Source organism: Elephas maximus, chromosome 12, assembly GCF_024166365.1.
Source record: "Elephas maximus indicus isolate mEleMax1 chromosome 12, mEleMax1 primary haplotype, whole genome shotgun sequence".
Taxonomy (NCBI): domain Eukaryota; kingdom Metazoa; phylum Chordata; class Mammalia; order Proboscidea; family Elephantidae; genus Elephas; species Elephas maximus.
The window spans coordinates 100,480,221-100,501,195 of NC_064830.1; the positions used below are offsets into that span (position 1 = coordinate 100,480,221).

General features: G+C 42.3%; 1 protein-coding gene across 8 annotated transcripts in view; it reads left to right on the forward strand.

Moving 5' to 3' along the window:
- The first annotated feature begins 2,408 nt into the window (after positions 1-2,408).
- LOC126087167 (zinc finger protein OZF-like) overlaps positions 2,409-20,975 on the forward strand; it is a 32,848-nt gene continuing 14,281 nt past the window's right edge. For 2 of the 8 annotated variants that reach the window (XM_049904335.1, XM_049904332.1), the window contains exons 1-2: positions 12,339-12,580; positions 15,037-15,169. The gene's annotated coding sequence lies outside the window, so the exon portion shown is untranslated. Of the gene's footprint in view, positions 2,535-12,338; positions 12,622-15,036; positions 15,170-20,975 lie in introns of those variants that run through there. The other 6 variants (XM_049904338.1, XM_049904334.1, XM_049904337.1 and 3 more) reach the window with 6 other exon arrangements.

Here is a 20,975-nt window from a genome sequence, read left to right on the forward strand (position 1 = left end):
TGTATTTATAGATCACTTTTTGTAGAACTGACATTTTCACACAGGATTTCAAATTCTAATGGACTCCAGACTTTCTGGAGCAATGGAAATTGGATGGGCCCCTGAAACTAGTGCCCTGAGATAATCTTTAACTCTTAAAACAAAAATATCCCTGAAGTCTTCTTAAAAACCAAACAATAGTTTAGGTTAACTTGGAAAAAATGTCTGCCTTTAGCATTATACTCTTTTAAAACCATCTATATGAAACTCTATGGGGCAGTTCTACCCTGTCCTATAGGGTCGCTATAAGTTAAAATCAACTTTATGGCAACGGGTTTGGTTTTGTTTTTTTATACGGGATCAAACTGACAACAGCAACTCAAAAGATTAGATAGGAACCTTAGAGGGCAGTAAGTTTATGTCAATGGGGAAGGAACAACTCGGAAAAGGAGGGTGAGAATGCTTACCCAACTCGAAGAATGTAATCAATGTCACTGAATTGTACATGTAGAAACTGTTGAATTGATGGATGTTTTGCTGTGTATATCCTCAACAACAAAATAAACAAAACTAAAAAAAATTATAACTAGAGAAAACAAACGCATGAACAACAACAAGTAAAAATGAAATTTACAGCAAGGTGAGAAATGTATAACCGAAAATGAGCTTCTTCAGGAATAGTTTGTGATTCATCACAAGTAAAGGAATATTTATCTGCTCCGTGGTGTTTTATCTAAGGGAAAATTGAAGTTCTATGTCATAAGGTGATTCATTTTTAGTTTTAATGTTGACCAGCATACCAAGAGTGAGAAAAGACAAAAGATATCTGCCTGCAGATTAAACTACTGTCAATTTCTGCAAGTGATGTTTTGATAGTTTCCTGGGAAGAAGCATGGAAATTCCATCTATAAAAATTCTTATCATCTGTACTGGACACACTTTCACACAGTCATGGCAGAAGGTGTGGGACATATGCCTACCAGCGTGCCACGGCCATAATTCATGCCTTCTCTGTGAGGCCCATCATCACCAAACCCAAAAACTGTTGCCATACAGTGGATTCCGACTCATAGAGACCCTACAGGACAGAGTATAACTGCACCATGGGGCTTCCATGGAGCGGTTGGTGGCACCCAAGCTCTTAAACACTGCGCCCGCCACCAGGGCCCCTCCCAGTCATCACAGCACTACTTTCTTTTCTGGTTTCAGTTATTTTAACATGCACGGAACTTGTAAAACCATTTACAATAGTGAAGGGTAGGTGTTATGCACAATTTGAGCCTCATCATTATGTCCCCAAGAGCTGCAGGTATTGCCACTTTCATTACCTTTATCTAAATGGTGCTGTGCCGGTCTCGTTATTAAGGAAATCATTCTTGAACTCTGCTTGTAGAAGCAGTAATCTTCTGCCATTCTGGCTCATTTTTTTTTTTAATCAACGTTATTGTAGTGTAATTTGTATACCTTACAATGTATTGTTTAAAATGTACATTTCTATGAATTTTGACAAATTTATATACCCATGCAACCACTACCACAATCAAGATAGAGATCTTTTCCATCACCGCAAAACACTTGTGCTCCTTCCTAGTCAACCCACCAGCCCCATCCCTGGCACTAGGCAACCATTCATCTGCTTTCTTTCTTCTACCCACCACTGCCCCCCCCCCGACCCCAGCAAAAACACTCCCCTGCTCTCCAGTCGATTTCAACTCACACGACCATATAGAACAGACTACAACTGCCCCATAGGGTTTCCAAGGAGCAGCTGGTGGATTCGAACTGCCGACTTTTTGGTTAGCGGCCAGACTCTTAACCACTGCCACGAGGACTCCGAGAGAGCGCCTTTTAGTTGGCCTTGGCGTTTGCCAGGCGCTGGGCGTGCGCAGAGGCAGTCCCCCTACAGCACCGAGGCGAGACGGGATGGAGGGACCCACCCCGCCTGAGGCGAGGCTGACTACCCGCCCGCCCCAGCGAAGAGAGCCCAAGGGCGGGTTTCTCCCGGTGCCTCCCCTGAGGCGGGCGCGGGAGCAGCGGCTGGGGCTCGGGCGGCCCCGACACCACTCACCGCGCTTACACAAAAAGAGGCTCGCGGATTCGCCCTCCGGGAACGCGGGGACGGCGGCAAAGGCCGGGCAGGCCGGGACTCGACGGCGCTCGCACGCGTGCACCAGACCTGGGAGTAGAGGCTGTTCCGGGGGAGCTCCTCGGCGGCGGCAGGCGCGGAGCGGGGTTCCACCCGCGGCCCGGGAAGCGACACACGCCAGGACGCGGCCCCGGATCAAAACCCGGACGCACGAGGGCAGAAGGGCGGGCGACCGAGGGGCGGGCACCGGAAAGGCGGGGGCGGGGAGGGGTGTCGGACCCCACCTACCCACGATGGCTGCGGACCCCAAGGCCCGTTTACGCAACTCTCGCGCGCTCGATGGCGGCACACAGCTGAACCCCCCGACGCGCGTGGGGTCCGGGATCGGTCCGAGGGCATGTCGCTGAGTGACACCACCTGCCGGCGAGGCCGGTTTCGGTCCCGGGCCGGGAGCCACACCGCACGACCGGTCAGACGCCGGGGGATCTAGGGCAGCGAAGGGGTGGGTGGCGCGCGCAAGGGCGAGCGGGCAACAAGAGGGCGGGGGTGCAGGCACGCGCGGACGACCTTGGGGGGGGGCCTCGGACCCAGTCGGTCGCCAGGAAAACGCACATGTGGTCTCACCGTCAAAGTATCGAGCACACGGGCGGCCCCGACGCCGGGAACGCGGACTTGGCTCTGCAACCCCGAAATCCCCCACCTCCCACGGTCCGGCCAGCCTCCGGAGCTCCAAGCGACCTTGGGCGGGGCCGGCTGCTCCTCCCCGCTCCTCCCCTCTCCCACCTCTCCCCGCCTCCCCCCGCCCCCGCGGTCTAGGGGCGCGTTCTGGTTTCGTATAAATGGAGTCATATAGCACGTGCTCCTTTGTGTCTGGTTTCTTTTGTTCAGCACAATGGTTTTGAAATTCATCTATGTTGTTATGTGTATCGATAATTTGTTCCTTTTTATTACTGAGTAGTAGTCTATCAGGAGGGCAGAGGACCAAGCAACGTTACCTTCTGTTATAGATAGGGTCGCTGTGAGTTGGAACCAATAAGACGGGCATCTAGCAACAATAATATTGTTTTGTATGGATATATTGCGATAGAGAAGAAACGGGGACTGAGCCCCTAGGCAAGGAGCCCTGCAACTTGTAACTTCAATACTGTGTGCTTGGCTGGTGACAGAAAAACCCCATCCTGGAATATGCGAGAAGGAAAGAACAAACGATATACTCTTTTGTAAGATGTTTTTCACAAGGACCGGCCAATTTGGTCCCTGGAGCATGTGCAGATATCCCCAAGGTGACCTACGGATGACTTCTCCCTGATTCAAGTACCAGTGACAGGAATCGAACTAGCACTGCAGGGGGACTGTGCGGGCGCAACACCCCATAATAAGTCCTGCCACCCAGTCTCAGGAGCCTTTTCTGTGGCGTCCATCTTGGGTTTCAGATGCGCCGCAGCTTAATTTGTACACACCGCCATTCTGAGAAGTACTTGCCCCTTGAAAGAAACCTACTAAATATTCATTATTTTAGCTTGCCAAACCCATATAAGCCCCAGAAAAACCTTTGTCCGGGGGAACAGAGGCTACCCTTGCTTGGTCCCTCTCTGTTCTCTGCTCACAAGCCTTCACTTTCTTTCTGCCACTAATGAATCTTTGTTGGTGTGGAACCTCTGAGCCTCTGCTGGTCATTCTTGGTGAGTAGAAGGCAAGAACCTAGGCAGGGCTTAGTCCCGAGCTGGGAAGCCTTGCGCTGCAGCAATATCACAGTTTGTTTATGCCTTCACCGGTTGCTGGACATTGGGCTGTTCCTAGTTTGGACTATTATAAATAACGCTGCTACGAACATTTATGTACAAGTTCTGGCGTGGATATGTGTTTCCGTTACTCTAGGAGTGGAATTGCTGAGTCATAGTGTCAAGCTTTTCCTGAGTGGTTGTACCGTTTTACTTTCTTCATGGCAGGTGAATGGGAATTCCAGTTGTTCTATATCTTCTTCTACACTTGGTACTGTTGGTCTTTTTAATTTTAGCCATTGTAATGGGGGTGTTGTGTTGTTAAGTTGCAATTGAGTCGCACCTACTCATGGTGACTTTATGTATAACAGAAGGAAACATTGCCATCCTCACAGTCGTTGGTGTGTTTGAGCTCATTGTGGCAGCTAGTGTTTCAGTCCATGTCATGGAGAGTTTCCCTCCTTTTCGATGACCTTCTACTTTACCAAGCATGAGGTCCTTTTCTAGCAATTGGTCTTTCCTGATGATGTGTCCAAAGTAAGGAAGACGAAGTCTCATCATCTTCACTTCTTAAGGAGCATTCTGGCTGTACTTTCTCCAAAACTAATTTGTTCGTTCTTCTGGCAGTCCACAGTATATTCAACTTCTTCTGCTAACACCATAGTTAGAATACAGCAATTCTTCTGTCTTCCTTTTTCATTGTCCAGCTTTCACATGGATATGAGGAGATTGAAAAGACCATGGCTTGGAGTGGGTCATGAAAATGACATCTTTGCTTTTTAAAATTTTAAAGATGTCTCTTGCAGCAGATTTGTCCAATGCAATATATGTTCAATTTCTTGACTTCTGCTTCCATGGACACTGATTGTTGATCCAAGTAGAATGAAATTGTTGACAACTTCAATTTCTTCTTCATTTATCATGATGTTGTTTATGAGCCCAGTTGTGAGAATTTTCATTTTCTTCATGTTCAGGTGTAATTCATACTGGAGGCTGAATTTAGTCTTTCACCTTCATTGCTAAGTGTTTCAAGCTGTCTTCATTTTCGGCAAGCAAGGTCGCGTCATCTGCATATCACAGGTTGTTAATGAGTCTTCCTCCATTCCTGATGCTGAGTTCTTCTTCATATGCTCTGGCTTTTCGGATTGTCTGCTCAACATACAGATTGTATAAATAAGGTAAAAAGATATAACCATACTGCACGTTTTTTAACAATATTGAGTCACACGGTATGGCCTTGTTCTGTTTGAATGACTGCTTCTTGACCGATGCAGAGGTTGCACATGAGCACAATTAAGTGTTCTGAAATTGCCGTTCTTCATAATGTTATCCATAATTTGTTATGATTTATACAGTTGAATACATTCACATAGTAAAACACGGGTAAACATCTTTCTAGTATTCTCTGCTTTCAGCCAAGAGCCATTTAACAACAGTAATGATACCCTCGTTCCATGTCCTCTTCCGAACCGAGCTTGAACTTCATTTCCATGCCAATGAATAGCTGCTATTGTTCTGAATTATGTTCAGCAGAATTTTGCTAGCATATGATAAAAATATTGTTTGATAGTTTCCACATTCCGTTTGATTGCCTTTCTTTGAACTGGGCACAAATATGGTTCTCTTCCAGTTGGTTGGCCAGATAGCTGTCTTGCAAGTACCTTGATATAGACAAGTAAGCATTTCCAGCATTGCATCCATTTGTTGAAGCATCTCAATTGGTATTCTATCAATTCCTGGAGCCCTGTTTTTTGCCAGTCCCTTCAATGCAGTTTGGACTTCCTTCAGTATCATTGGTTTTGATCATACGCTACTTCCTGAAATGGTTGAATGTCGACCAGTTCTTTTCTGTACCAGACCAAAACCCAGACCCACTGCCGTCGAGTTCATTCCAACTCAGAGCGACCGTAAAGGACAAAGTAGAACTGCCCCATAGAGTTTCCAAGGTGCGCCTGGTGGATTTGAACTGCTTACCTTTTGGTTAGCATGCATAGCACTTCACCACTACACCGCCAGGGTTTCCCTTTTCAGTACAGTAACCCTGTATTCCTTTCATCTTTTCATGCTTCCTGCATCATTCAATTCTTTGCCTGTAGAATCATTCAGTAATGCAACTTGAGGCTTGAATTTTCTCTTTGGTTCTTTAAGCTTGAGAAATGCTGATTCTGATCTCTTTGGGTTTCCTAACTCCTGGTCTTTGCACATTTCATCATAATACTTACCTTGCTTCTCAAGCTGCTCTTTGAAATTTTCTGTTCAGCTCTTTTACTACTTTTTACTTTTGATAAAACCTTACCAGTATGTTCCTTTATAGTTAATGATTTTTGTGTTTTTCTTAGGAAATCTTTACCTATTCTAAAACTATGAAGATATTCTTTTATATTATCTTCTAAAAGTGATATAATTTTGCCTTTCGTATTTAGATCTTTTGGCCTTATTGACGCTCTACTTTTAATTTATCTTGTATTTACTCTCCAATCTTAATATCATTTTTCTTCTAATTAGTTTGCTGTTCCTTTTCTAAAATTCTTAACTATGGAAGCATAAGAGTTTTAAACACAGGAAAAAAATAAGAAAACTTCTATACAGAGGAACAAGATAAGAAATTATGCAAGCCAGAAGAAAACAGAATGACATATTTCAAGTAGCGGAAAAAAAAACAAAAACCTGTCAACCTAGAATTCTATGCCCAGCAAAAATATCTTTCTCTTTAGAACAAACCATAGGTAGAAATCTGTGTAGCTGAATCTGCAAAGGACTCAAGTCCCTGAAATCCAAACCTGGCACAAGAAGTAGAAACAAAAGGAGAAGCAGTCCCATGTGACAACAGAAAAAGATTATCTTTTTTATTATTGGCTGTATCCAGTAATGCAAAATAGGTTCAGTGATAAGAAACTTACTATTTGAACATAGTTAGCCCTGATGGCACAGTGGTTAGGAGCTCGGCTGCAAACCAAAAAGGTCTGCAGTTCGAATCCACCAGCTGCTCCTTGGAAACTATGGGGCAGTTGTACTCTGTCCTATAGGGTCGCTATGAGTCAGAATCGACTTGACACCAACAGGTTTATAAGTAATTGAGATGATCCTAGTTTTTTTTTTCTTAAAAGTCCCACGATGTTCATTGTGGTCTACCCCTCTACACACACACACCACACAATACATGATATCAAAGAATCTCTGTTTTAGACCGATATCGCACTTGGTTGTTCAGACTCTACAGGCAATTCCATTAGTATTGTGAAAGTAGAATTTCAACTTACTAACACCACTATGTGATACAAGATATCCCAAAGTTTTAGGTTTTAATAACTTCAGGTGCATAAATGCTACAATGATGCAAAAAGCGTCATTTGAAATTTTAAGTACTTAAGTTTCTTTTACCATCGTTAATTTTTGTGAATTTTCAATAATAAATTTTTAATGACACACGTGAAGAGGAAAACCACACAAAAAGTTGGCTAATAAGCTGGCCAAAATAAATAAAATCTACAGAAAAATATTGGCAATTATTATTATATCTATATCTTAATGATCACCTTATCCTACCATGAGCCACAGACATAATTTTTATGCAAGGGCTCCCTGAGTACTGGTAATTATTTTGAGGGTTCGTTAGAGTGAAAAAATGTTGAGAAATGCTGATTTCATTCCTCATCTGCGAAATGACATGTTGTTGCATGGCGTGGAATTGATTCGGACTCATACCAACCCTATAGGACAGAGCAGAACTGTCCCATGGGGTTTCCAAGGCTATAATCTTTACAGAAGCAGACTGCCACATCTTTCTTCCACAGAGTGGCTGGCAGGTTTGAACCACCAACATTTTGGTTAGCAGCCCAGAGCTTAACCACTTTGTACCCAGGTTTCCTTTGAAATGGGTATGCCAAAAACCAAACCCATTGCCACCAAGTTGATTCCAACTGGTAGCAACCCTGTAGGACAGAATAGAACTGCCCCATAGGGCTTCCAAGGCTATAATCTTTACAGGAGAAGACTGCTACATCTTGCTCCCTTGGTGTGGCTGGTGGGTTTGTACTGCTGACCTTTTGGTTAGCAGCCAAGCGCTCAACCATTGTGCCACCAGGGCTCCTTATAATAACACCTATTTCAAGGTTGTCAGAAGGACTTGTCTAAGAGTAAAAACACTCACTCTGTTAGAGCAAAAGCAAAGAAATTTATTGAGGGTAATACAATTCATGAATTGTGGAAACACAGGGCAGAGGGGAGTATACCAAGTGCTACGAAGCATGAAGAGAGAGGTGTGCTTTAATAGTAAAGATGGAGAAGGGGAATGTGTGATGGTCTTATGGTCACAATGTGGGTACGTCATCAGTTGAACAACCTTCTCCCTAGACCATCTTGAGTAAACTTGTTCTCCTACAATCCCATTCTTGACTCCCACCCTTTTTATTAAGAGTGGCTAAACCACATTCCTGACTCCCACACTGATCTGCTAAGAGTGGCTTGGCGTTAGAGCCAGGCCAGTTAAACAAGATGATTGATAAGGGGCCAGAGTCTTCTGATCCCATCCAGCCGAAGGCCAAAGTTCATATCCATATGAAAGCAAGAAGTCAAGGTTAAAGTCTGAGGAATGTGGAATTCAGGAGCCTGCAACAAAATGGAGTTTTGATTCAGCTGTCATATCCGTTATTTTATTATGCCAAGTGCCTCTGTTTTAGAGGTTTGCTAGCACAGACTGACCACAGAAGTAGGTATTAATCATCAGTCTCTTCATCTTTGGCATTAATGGTTGGTTTGTAAATTTTTAATAATAGTCATATTAACTGGTCTTCTTCGTAGGCTTATGGATATTATCCTATCACTGACAGTGTTGTGCTTTAGGATAGATCTTGAAATGCTCTTTTTGACAATGAATGTGACACCATTTCTCTTTAATTTGTCATTCCCAGCATAGTAGAACATGTGATTGTCAGATTCAGAGAGGCCAGTACCAGTCTATTTCAGCTTAGTAATGCATAGCATATCAATCTTTATGTGTTCCATTTCATTTTTGATGACTTCCAATTTTCCTAGATTCGTACTTCATACATCCCATGTTCCGATTATTAACAGATGTTTGCAGCTGTTTCTTCACGTTTTGACTGCTGCCACATCAGGAAAGGAAGGTCTCGAAGTTTTACTGCATCCATTAAGGTTGACTCTCTTTGAGGAGGCAGCTCTTCCCCAGTCATATTTTGAGTGCATTCCAACCTGACGGGATCATCTTCTGGCACTGTATCAGACAAATGTTCCTCTGCTATTCATTAGGTTTTCAGTGGTCAATTTTTTTAGAAGTAGATTGCCATGTCCTTCTTCCTAGTCTGTCTTAGTCTCGAAGCTCTGCTAACTTCTGCGGCCTGAAATTGATCAAATATGCACTCAAGATGCAATAATAATTACTGGTGATTGGAATGTGAAAGTAGGAAACAAAGAAGGATCGGCAGTTGGAAAATATGGCCTTGGTGATAGAAATGAAACTGGAGCCACATGACAGAATTTTGCAAGACCAACAAATTCTTCATTGCAAATACCTTTTTAAACAATATAAATGGAAACTATACACAGGGACCATGACAGATGAAATAAATAGGAATCAAATCAACTACATCCATGGAAAGAGACAATGGAGAAGCTCAATATCATCAGTCAGAACAAGGCCAGGGGGCGATGGTGGAACAGACCATCAGCTACTCATATGCAAGGTCAACTTAAAGCTGAAGAAAATTAAAACATGCACAGGAGAGCAAAAGTATGACCTTGAATATATTCAGTCTGAATTTAGAGACCATCTCAAGAACAGATTTGATGCAGTGAACTCTAATGGTCAAAGACCAAACTAGTTGTGAGATGACATTAAGGACCTCATACATGAAGAAAGCAAAAGGTCATTAAAAAGACAGAAAAGAAAGAAAATACTAAAATGGTTGTCAGAAGAGACTCCAAAACTTGCTCTTGAGCACAGAGTAGCTAAAGGGAATGGAAGAAATGATGAAGTAAAAGAGCGAAACAGAAGACTTCGAAGGGCAGCTCGAGAAGACAAAGTATAATAATGAAATGTGTGAAGACCAGGAGTTAGAAAACCAAAAGGGAAGAACACACTTGGCATTTCTCAAGTGAAAGAGCTAAAGAAAAAATTCAAGCCTTGAGTTGCAATATTGAAGGATTCTACAGGCAAAATATTGCATGATGCAGGAAGCATTATAAGATGATGGAAGGAATACACGGAGTCAGTGTACTGAAAAGAATTGATTGATGTTCAGCCATTTCAGAAGGTCCCATATGATCAAGAACCTAAGGTACTGAAGAAAGAAGTCCAATCTGCACTGAAGGCACAAAAAACAAGGCTCCAGGAGTTAATGGTATACCAGTTGAGATGATTAAACAAATAGGTGCAATGTTGTCTATGCCAAGAAATTTGGAAGACCATTACCTGGCCAACCGACTGGAAGAGATTCATACTTGTGCCCATTTCAAAGAAAGGTGATTCAACAGAATGTGGGAGCTATCGAATATCATTAATATCACACACAAGTAAAATTTTGCTGAAGATAATTCAAAAGTAGGTGCAGCAGTACATTGACAGGCAACTGCAAGAAACTCAAGCTGAATTCCGAAGAGGACATGGAATGAAGGATATCATTGCTGATGTCAAGTGCATCTTGGCTGAAAGCAGAGAATACCAGAAAGAAGTTTACCTGTGTTTTATTGACTATGGAAAGGCATTTGACTGTGTGAATCATAGTAAATTATGGATAACACTGCAAAGAATGGGAATTCCAGAACATTTAATTGTGCTCATGGGGAATCTGTATATAGACCAAGAGGCAGCCATTCAAACAGAGCAAGGGGATAATGAGTGGTTTAAAATCAGGAAAGGTATGCACCAGGGTTGTATCCTTGCACCATACTTAATCTGTATGCTGAGCAAATAATCCAGGAAGCTGGGCTATATGAAGAATTTGGCATCAGGATTGGAGGAAGACTTATTAACAGTCTGAGATATGCACATGACACAACCTTGCTTGCTGAAAGTGAAGAGTTCTGGAAGCACTTACTGGTGAAAATCAAAGACCACAGCCTTCAGTATGGATTGCACTTCAACATAAAGAAAACAAAAATTCTCACAACTGAACCAATAAGCAATATCACGATAAAGATTGAAATTGTCAAAGATTTCATTTTACTTAGATCCACAATCAACACCTGTGGCAATAGCAGTCAAGAAATCAAAGGACTTATTTCCTTGGGCAAATCTGCTGCAAAAGAACTCTTTAAAGTGTTAAGAAGCACACATGTCACTTTGGGGACCAAGGTACATATGACCCTAAAAAAAATATGACCCTAGCCGTGGTATTTTCAGTTGCCTCGTATGCATGTGAAAGCTGGACAACGAATAACGAAGACCGAAGAAGAACACGTGCCTTTGAATTATGGTGTTGGTGGAGAATACTGAGTATACCATGGACTTCCAGAAGAAAGGACAAATCTGTCTTGGATGAAGTACTTAGTGTACATTACTGTCCAATGCATCATCTCACGTACTTTGGACATGTCTTTAGGAGGGACTAGTCCCTGGAGAAGGACATCATGCTTGGTAGAGGTCATTGAAAGAGATTAAGACCCTCAATGGGATGGATGGATACAGTGGCTCTAAAAGGGGCTCAAGGGTAGCAACCACTGTGAGGATGGCACAGGACTGGGCTGTGTTGGGCATAGGGTCACTGTGTTTGGAAATGACTGGATGTTAACTAATAACAACAGAAGTCCAAGGCCATATGCATATGAATTGGAAGAAATTATTCTGCTATTTCTACCCAGCCAGAGGCCCAGGGCTACACGCGCATAAGAAGGAATGCAGAAGCAGAAGGCACAAAATGGAGTAGGACATACACATGAGCCAGCCACCCTAGCTAGGCATGCCAGGCACCTCAGTTTTGGAATTCTTACACATTGGTAGACGGTCAGCGAAAAGGAGAAAGACCCTCAACTAGATGGATTGCCGCACTGACCGCAGCAGTGGGCTCAAACAAGGCAACAATTGTGCGGATGGCGCAGGACCGGGCGGTGTTTCATTGTTTTACGTAAGGTCGCTATTAGTTGGAACTGACTGAACAGCACCTAACAATAGCAACAGCAGCACAAACTTAAGGTTAAGCCTTTTAAAAACATCAAGTGCCTGATATGGGAGCCCCTCAGGTAGTAGACTCTGTGGGAAGGAGGCCTAAAGTCAGGCCCATGTCGTGCTTCTTTGGTTCTGGGGCCGGTTTTCAGAGACAGAACCCACAGTTCAGTATAGAGCCAGGCTTGGAACACATCAGAAGTCCAGATGGGAAGAAGCCAAGGTGATTGTGAGCCCCAGGAAGTAGGTACCAGAGGGTTTGATTACTGCCAGCCGACCCCCTTCCCAGGAGCCGCAGCCCTAGGGGGTCTCCGCAATACCTCACGACCCTTCCGTGGGCCACCCCCGCCAGCTTCCCCCACGACCGGAAATGCCTCGCGGCGATCGGAAGCCCAGCGCCGACGAGGCTTCTGGGAGCTGTAGTTCCCCCAGACTCCAGACGCTCACACGCAGTTTCGAACTTGCAGCCGAGTCTTCCTGTCTTCAGCCCCACTCTCCGCCCCGGGCTAATCCCACAGCACCTATAGCTGCGGACCAGGTTTGCCCTGGAGCTCTTCAGCTGCGGATCCCGAGAGGCGGTGCTGTCTGCTCTAAGCTGCGGAGACAGTGCAGGTGGGCCCCGCGTCCACTTTCTGCAGAGCCAGGGATGGCGCTGGAGGGGGTGGCTAGCACCGGGTACGTGTTTGGCTCCGTGCGGGTTCGCGATTCTGTGCCCGGTAGGTGAGGACTGCTGCGGGCTCGGTGTGACATCTTGTGCGGGATGCGGGTTCAGTGTCCAGTGTGGGGTGGTGGGCGGTGCAGGCGGGTGAGTCCGGGGGTGGTGGGCCGGCCGGTGCGCTCCTGGCTTCCCGCTCCTCCTGAAGTCTCGTCCAGCAGGGAGCGCGGAGGTGACAGCCTCACTCGGCCCAGTTGGGTTTCTCACTCCGGAAAGGTAACCCCTGCCTCCAGACTGTGGATTTGTTTTCGTCTTATGACCTAGAGCTTCTCTGCCCATGAGGTCTTTAAACTCAATTTGTGCCTCCTCAGGTGTCTGGTCCTCTATTTTTTGGGGGGGAGGGGGAGTGAGTGGGTGGAAGGCGACTGCCGAGGAAACCAAAAACTAAACCCGTTGCGGTTGAGTCGATTCCGACTCATAGCGACCCTATAGGATAGAGTCGAGCTGCCTTATAGGGTTTCCAAGGCTGTAAATCCTTATGGAAGCTGACTGCCACATCTTTCTCCCGTGGAGCTGCTGGTGGGTTGTATCACCGACCTTATGGTTAGCAGCTATCGCTTAACCACTGCGCCCCCAGGGCTCCTTTCTCTCACTGTTGCAGATCCTATATTGCACTCGCTGTCGGCTTTGAACTATGAGGGAAACCGAGGAAGAATGGGAAAAGATTGTTATTGCAGGGCTCTTCGGGCCCCTTTAAGAACAGTGTCTGGGTCCATTTTCCTTCTCGCCCTAGAAAATAACAGTTATTCTGAAACTGCTGTACATCCTTCCCGCCTGTATTTGCTTGTTGTGTGCTGTCCAGTCCGTTCCGACTCTTAGCGACTCCGTGGCTGTAATCTTTTTTAAATCTTAGCAGGAGAAGATCGCCAGGTCTCCCTCAGAGCCGCTGGGCAGGTTGGAACCTCCAACCTTTCGTTTAGCAGCCGATCTCTTAATCTTTATGCCACCAGGGCTCCTTCTATATTTACTTACTATATAATCTAGCCATAAACAATACGTCGAATTGTTTTGTGTGTTCATAACCTTTGCCTGTATTTCTTTGGGATTGTCTTTTTCTTACTGATTTATTTTTAGGATTTTCCATACTGTCTAGATACAAATCCTTTTTGTCTTATTTGCATTGCAAATATCTTGAATAGAACTTGATAAAATTCCTGTAAAAGCATTTGGGCCTGGTGTTTCTCTGATATATAAATTTAATTTTTATTGTGGGGAAATACAGATAACAAAACATTTGGCATTTCAACCATTTTTACGTGTCCAGTTCAGTGATATTAATTACATTCGCCTTGTTATGTCTCCATTAGCATTGTTTATTTCTAAATTTTTTCATCACTGTTAAATTTATTCATCACATCTTTTGTCACAGAAATTCTAAAAAACAAAAACCCAGTGCCACTGAGTCGATTTTGACTCATGGTGATCCCATGTCTGTAAAGTAGAACTTCATTCTGTAGAATTTTCAAGGCTGTCACCATTCAGAGCAGATTGCCAGACCTTTCTCCCAAGGCGCTTCTGGGTGGGTTCAAACCGGCAACCTTTTGGTTAGTAGTCGAGCGCTTAGCTATGCCACAGAGGACTCCAAACAGAATCTTAGTATCCCTTAACGAATATGAGTTGGGGGAAAAGTGAACTGGTACTATGAAAATAATCCATATTCAAAAAATACATCCATTTCATTTAATGTTTATTGGTTTATTCAGGTTTTCTGTTTCTTTGTCAGTCAATTTTAGTAATTTATATTTTTCTAGAAAATTGTCCAATTTAATTTCAAATTTGTGGCAGTAAATTATTTTAAAAAACCCAGATTTTTATAGTGATCAAAATCAGGAAATTAGCCTCTTTGGTACAATATCATTGTTTAACCCGCGATATGATCTTAGTAGTAGCCTCTGATCTTGGGAGATTTTTCTTCCTGTCTTCCTTCTTTTCTTTCTTATTTTGGACCTAGGCTCCAAATACACACACACGTATATGTATATACGCCAGAGAAAGATGTGACAGTCTGCTTCGGTAAAGTTTTACATCCTTGGAAACCCTATGAGGCAGTTCTACTCTGTTCTATAGGGTCGGTATGAGTCGGAATCAACTTGATGGCAGTGGGTTTTTGGGTATATGCATAGACACACACATATGTGTGTGTATATATGTGTATGTATATATACATATATATGTATACATACATCTTTAAAAACTTTTAAAATTTATGTAAAGAGATACATCTTTTTTAATTATTGCTTCTGGCCAAATGCCTTTTCTACTTCTACTTTTTTACTTGAGTAACACAGGAAACAATACATGTTCAGTATGGTTATAATTACTAATCACACTCTTTAAGTATGGAAACCCACTCAGAGATAAATTATCCTGCCGTGGTTTTCACATGATCCTTACCATGTCTTTTATTTCTTTCTAGGTTTGCTTAGTGTCTTTGCAACGGCTGGGGACCAGATTTCATAACTAAGGTGGCTCAATCCTTTCTGCCTATTTAAGCTGGTTTCTATCTCTCAGAGAGTATCTAAAGGCTGAAGCTAAGCCTCTAAAGGAAGGTAAGGTCTCAGCAAGAGAACAGAGCTTTGGCAGTCAAATGAATTTTCCGAAGTCCTCAAGTCCCAGGAATCCAAGGAATAAAATAATTCTTGTAAAGAAACCAACCCAAGGGGCAGGAATCAATCTACTTTGGAAAGAGAGAGCCCTGTTCTGAGACCTCTTGACTTAGCTTAGGGCTGAGGGTCATGCTATAGAGTAACTACCAGAGTTCTTGTCCCTGAAACAGCCCGCTTGCTTGCTGACAGCTAATTTGAGTGATACTGTCCCATCAAGGGGATCATCTAGGATTTTGTTTAGTGGAAGTTTTGATAGGAGAAAGAAGGGTATCTTGCTTAAGAGCGTGAGCAGGCGTAGACTAGTAGGGAAGGGATTACCATGAAATTCAAGTATAATCTGCCAACTGAGGATAATCTGCCAATACAGCAAAGAAAAAAAAAAAAAAACGCACCGCCATTGAGTCAATTTCGACTTATAGCAACCCTATAGGACAGAGTAGAACTGCCCCATAGAGTTTCCAAGGAGTGCCTGGTGGATTCGAACTGCCGACCTCTTGGTTAGCAGCTGTAGTATTTAACCACTACACCACCCGGGTTTCCAACATACAGCAAAACATATACCAGTTCAACAGTTTTTACATATCCAATTTAGTGACATTTGTTATATTCATTTTTTAATTTTAAAAATTAAAGTGAAAGTCACATAAGAAAGTTAACCATTTTAAAGAGTACAATTCACTGGAACTTAGTTCATTTGCAGTGTTGTGCAACCACCACCCCTGTCTAGTTCCATAGTATGTTCATTACCCTGAAAAAAAAACTTCATATCCATTAAACAGTTACTCCGCATTCTCCTCCCTCTCCTGCCCCCGCCCCCCCACCCCCCAGCCCCTGGTAACCACCAGCCTGCTTTCTGTCTCTGTGAAATTTGTCTGTTTGGGATATTTCAGATAAACGGAATCACATGGTATGTGGACTTACCGCATCTGACTTCTTTCATTCAGCATAATGTTTTCAAGATTCATCCATGTTGTAGCATGTATCAGTTCTTCCCCCTTTTTGATTTAGAGACAAGATTTTCCATAGTTTCTTTTTCTTTTTTAGTGAAGTAAATACATATTGTAAGGGGAACAAATCTTAAATGTACACTCAATGAATTTTTATATATGTACACACTCATGTAACCACCACCCAGATCAAGAAACAGAATGCTTCCATCACCCCAGAAAGCTCCCGCATGCCCCCTTCCAGTCACTATCCCCCTGTCATGGATTGCATTATGTCCCCCCAAAAATGTGTGTGTCAGTTGGGCTGGGCCATGATTCCTGGTTTTGTGTGATATTGGTGTATGTTGTAAATTCTGCCTCTGTGATGTTAATGAAAGAGGATGCGCAACAGTTGTGTTAGTGAGGCAGGACTCAACCTACAAGATTGGATTGTATCTTCAGGCAATCTCTTGAGATATAAAAGAGAGAAGCAAGCAGAGAGACAGGGGGACCTCATACCACCAAGAAAGCAGTGCCGGAAGCAGAGCACATCCTTTGGACTCAGGGTCCCTGTGCAGAGAAGCCCCTAGTTTGGGGGGGAAGATTGATGAGAAGGTGGACAGAGAGAGAAAACCTTCCCCTGGAGCTGACACCCTGAATTTGGACTTGTAGCCTGCTTTACTGTGAGAAAATAAACTTCTCTTTGTTAAAGCCATCCACTTGTGGTATTTCTGTTATAGCAGCACTAGATGACTAAGACACCCCTTTTAAAGGTTATAACTATATATATGTGTGTGTGTGTGTATATATATATAGGTATATTTATATATATATTTATATATAGGTATATTTTTTAAAACAGAAAACTTATCAATTTTATTTTCATATTTTTCAATATTACAGAAGAGTTGTGAGAATATACCTACTCCCCACTTACTATCTCATTATCTGACATTTCTCATTTAAGACAATAGTAAAAAATCTACCATCTGACTGTTTTCAAATTAACGACATACATCTAGCAGTAATGAATGCTGGGGCACAAGGCAAGAGTAACACCGCCTGTTACGGTTAATGTTATGTGTCAACTTGGCTGGGCCATGATTTCAGTAATATGGCAGTTATGTAATGATGTTATTTGGCTGTTATGTAATGATGTAGTCATCCTCCATTTTGTGATCTGATGTGGTCATCCTCCATTTTTGCACAATGCCAATTTCACGTAACATCGTGGTCTTTTGAACCTAACCATGTCAGTAAGTAAGGAAAGGGTGTATTACAAACAATTATATACCTTTATTCAGGATGTTACAAAGAATTATGTATCTTTTAGAGGAGCCCTGGTGGTGCTGTGATTACAGTACTCGGCTGCTAACCGAAAGGCGGTGGTTCGAATCACCAGCCGCTCCTCAGAAGAAAGATGTGGCAGTCTGCTTGCATAAAGATAACAGCCTCAGAAACCCTATGGGGCAGTTCTACTCTATCTTATAGGGTCACTAGGAGTTGGAATTGACTCAATGGCAATGGGTTTTTTGGTTTACCCAGATTCACCAATTGTTTACATTTTTCCCCCTTTGCTGTCTTTTTGTTTTTATTTTGTTGTTGTTCTTGAGAAAATACACAGCAAAACATATACCAATTCAACAATTTCTACATATGTAATTTAGTGACATTTACTACGTTCTTTGAATTGTGCAACCATTCTCACCTTCCTTTCTGAATTGTTCCTCTCCCATTAACATATACTCACTGTCCCCTAGGTTCCTATCCTAACTGCTGTTGTCAGTTTGATCCCATATAGATAGTTATTAAAAGAACATAATGCCCAAGGCAGACATTTTTTATTAGTTAAGGTAAACTATTGTTTGGTTTTTAGAAGACTTGGTGGATATTTTTTGTTTAAGGTTTAAAGATTATCTCAGGGCAATAGTTTCAGGGGTTTATCCACCTTCCATGGCTCCAGAAAGTCTAGTCCATGAGAATTTTAAATTCTGTTCTCCACCCCCCGCCCCTTTGATACGGATTCCTATATAGAATCTTTGATCAAAATGTTCAGTAATGGTTGCTGGGCACCATCCAGTTCTGGTCTCATGGCAAAGGATGCAGTTGTTCATGGAGGCAATTAGCCACACATTCCATATCCTTCTGTTCCTGAGTCTCCTACTTCCTCTGTTGCTCCAGGTGAATAGAGACCAATTGTTGTGCCTTAGATGGCTACTTGCAAACTTCTAAGACCCCAGATACTATGCAACAAACTAGGAGGTAGTACAGAAGCACCAAACATGTTATTAGGCCAATTAACTGGAATGTCCCATGTCCCTAAACCTTCAAACCGAGGACCAAATTCCTTGAGATGTTTTGTTGTACATAAGCAGCCTCAGCAGCTAATCTTTTTTTTTTCATTGTTGTAAATATATCACACAGATTTTACCGGTTCAACTTTTATAGATGTACAACTTATTGACCACAGTAGCAATAATTGGCTGTTCAACCCTACCCTTAATCAATGCGATTTTTCCATCACTGTTAGCCCCCTTTTTTTCCCCTCCCTCCTGCCCCTGGTAACCACTAATAAACTCTGGTGTCTACACATCTGCCTTTCCTTATCTTTTTATGTAAGTGAGGTCATACAATATTTGTCCTTTAGTGATTGGGATATTTCACTCAGCATAGTGTCTTCAAGCCCTGTCCATGCTGTAGCACGTATCAAGACTTCATGAGGAGTATTCCATTGTATATATGTACCAGATTTTGTTTATCCATTCATCTGTGGATGGGCATTTAGGTTGTTTCCACCTTTTGGCTATTTTGAATAGTGTTGCTGTGAATGTTGGTGTACAAATTTCTGTTTGAGTCTCTGGTTTCAAGTCTTTTGGGTATATACCTAGGCGTGGAATTGCTGGGTCATGTGGAAAATTCTATTTTATTTTTTTTAGGAACCACCACACTGTTTTCCACAATTACTGTACCATTTTTCATTCCCAACAGCAATGGATAAGTGTTCCAATTGCCCCACATCTTGCTAACATTTGTCATTTTCTGTTTTTTTTTTTTTTTTTTTAATCTTAGCCATCCTAGTGGGAGTGAAGTGGTATCTCGTTGTGGTTTTGATTTGCATCTTCTCTCTGATGGCTTCTGACACTGAGCATCTTCATGTGTTTGGTGGCCATTTGAATGCCCTCTTTGGTGAAATGTCTATTCCCGTCCTTTGCTCATTTTCTGATTGGGTTATTTCTTTGCTGTTGACTTCTCAAAGTTTTATATATATTTTGGTTATCGAATTCTTGTTGGCTATATGATTTCTGAAGATATTTTCCCAGTCAGTACCTTGTCTTTTTACTTTTTTGGTAAAGGCTTTTTACAAAAAAAAAAAAGCTTAAAATTTTTATACGATCCCATTTATTTATTTTGTCTTTTTCTGTTTGTGCTTTTGTTCTTATATTAGATAATCCACTGTTAAAAGCTAGGCCTGACAGAATTTTGTGGTTTTGGTTTTCACATTTAGGTTCTTAATCCATTTTGAATTTGTTTTTGTGTATGGTGTGAGGTACGGGCCCTGTTTCATTTTTCTGCATGTGAATCTAATTTTCTTAGTACCATTTATTGAAGAGACTCTTCTTTTCCCATCAAATGGACTTAGCACCCTTGTCAAAAATCGGTTGACCATAGATGTGTGGGTTTATTTCCGGATTCTCAATTCTATTCCGTTGATCTATGTGTTTATTGGTATACCAGTACCAGGCTATTCTGATTACTCTAGCTGTATCCAAAAAAGAAACCAAACCCGTTGCCTTGGAGTCAATTCCGACTTATAGTGACCCTATAAGACAGAGTAGAACTGTCCCATGGGGTTTCCAAGGAGCACCTGGTGGATTCGAACAGCTGACCTTTTGGTTAGCAGCTGTGGCTCTTAACCACTATACCGCCAGTAGCTGTATAATACGTTTTAAATCTTCGTGCTCACAGGTACCTCTAGGGACCAAGTACTACTTTTTCTGCCTCTGAAGATTTATTAGGGAGCTGCTGTACCACTGACAGTGTGTGATGCCGCAAAGCAGGGGCCTTTATGACTTAAATAGAAGAGATGGGTGTGTGTCACCAACTTGTTTTTACAGGGTATTATATGAGGTGTCTGAATTTTTGGTAGGAAAAATAGAAATTTTGAAAATTTTTATTTGTTACACATATGTGCCAATAGACTGCGGTGGGGACTCTGGGGTATAATTAGTGGTGCTTCATATATACCACTAAACACTTAGAGTGGGCTTGTGGGAGAGGGCAAAAAAAAAAATCCATACTACCTTCCAAAAATTGGGACATACTCGTGATTCAGCATGCCTCCATTAATGAAAACGCATGGTATCAACAAAAAATTCAAAGCAGGAAATAATTGGTTCACAAAATGGTTAAAATCAGAAAGTGTGAGTACTCCTACTTTGTTCTTCTCTTTCAACATAGTTTTAGATATTCAGGACCTCTTGCCATTCCATATAAAGTTGAGGATTGGTTTTACTATTTCTGTAAAGAAGGCTGTTGGAGTCTTGATTGGGATTGCATTGAAATCGGTAGATCACTTTGGGTAGTATTGACATCTTAATAATACTGAGTCTTCCAGTGCATGAACATGGAACATCTTTCCATTTATTTAAGTATTCTTTAATCTCTTTCAGCAGTGTTTTATAGTTTTCTTTATTTAAGTCCTTTACATCCCTGGTTAGATTTATTCCTAGGTATTTTATTCTCTTAGACACTATTGTAAATGGAATTGTTTCCCTAATTTTCCTTTCAGGTTTCTCATTGTTGGTGTAGATAGAAACCCAGCT